General features: G+C 41.9%; 1 non-coding gene across 1 annotated transcript; it reads left to right on the forward strand.

The window, feature by feature from the left end:
• Positions 1–535: 535 nt before the first annotated feature.
• LOC123833393 lies at positions 536–699 on the forward strand. The gene has a single exon (XR_006788233.1). It is a non-coding gene; the product is annotated as a U1 spliceosomal RNA (small nuclear RNA).
• Positions 700–946: the final 247 nt, after the last annotated feature.

A 946-nucleotide genomic window follows, 5' to 3' on the forward strand; every position in this document is an offset into this window, starting at 1 on the left:
GCTGTTGACTTCCCTGCCCTGCACAAACTGAGCACTGGGAGAGTCACTCTTTTACAAAACCACCAGGAAATAGGAGGCGACAAAGGAAGCCACTGGCTGTCAGATATTGCTGCCTGCCCTGTTCTGGGAGAATTCGGCACTAGAAAAGCTGTGAACACCGCAGGAGCCTGCAAAGCCAGTGCACCAAATATGGAAGACAAAACTCTCTGGCAGTGTTCTCTACTGGCAAAACCTGGTGCCAACTGGCATAGGAAAAGCAAATATTTGAAAGGACCCAGATCCATTTTCACAGAGTAGTTTACAAGTAAAATTGTAGCTAAGAGGCAATGCATTTATAATAGCATGATAAGAAAATACAAATACTTTCACACTGATAGTTGCATATCTAAAATATTCCAGAATACAATACCACACAAATCCATAAGTTCCAAGTGTGTTTGTCATAAGCAGTCTAGACAAATCAGGTATATCCTTCTGAGAACATTCTGCTAAAGCAAACATCTATTAATAAATGCTATCGAGAGATCCAGTTGGCATACTTACCTGGCAGGGGAGAGACCATGATCATGAAGGTGATTTTCCCAGGGAGAGGCTTATCCATTGCACTCTGGATGTGTTGACCCTTGTGACTTTCTGAAATGTGGGGAACTCAACTGCACAATTTTTGCTAGTGCGGGACTGTGTTTACACTCTCCCCAGTGGGGGAAAAAAAAGAGATCCAGTTTGCATGTTTAGAATATTTGACTAAACTACACACCATTTTTACCCGGGTATCTTCGGGGAAGGAAATAAGGATTACCCACAGGCTGGTAACCTTTTACTGGTTACCAATAAAACACTCAACTGGTCATTGAGTGTTACTGTTAGCCATGACATGTGAGTAACTCAGAGAGGTTTTGGTTTGGGATATAAGTAAGGCTTCTATTATCAGAATTTAGAAACATAG

The sequence above is a fragment of the Phyllostomus hastatus genome, unplaced genomic scaffold, assembly GCF_019186645.2.
Source record: "Phyllostomus hastatus isolate PE091 unplaced genomic scaffold, TTU_PhHast_1.1 phas_scaffold_21, whole genome shotgun sequence".
Classification (NCBI taxonomy): Eukaryota; Metazoa; Chordata; class Mammalia; order Chiroptera; family Phyllostomidae; genus Phyllostomus; species Phyllostomus hastatus.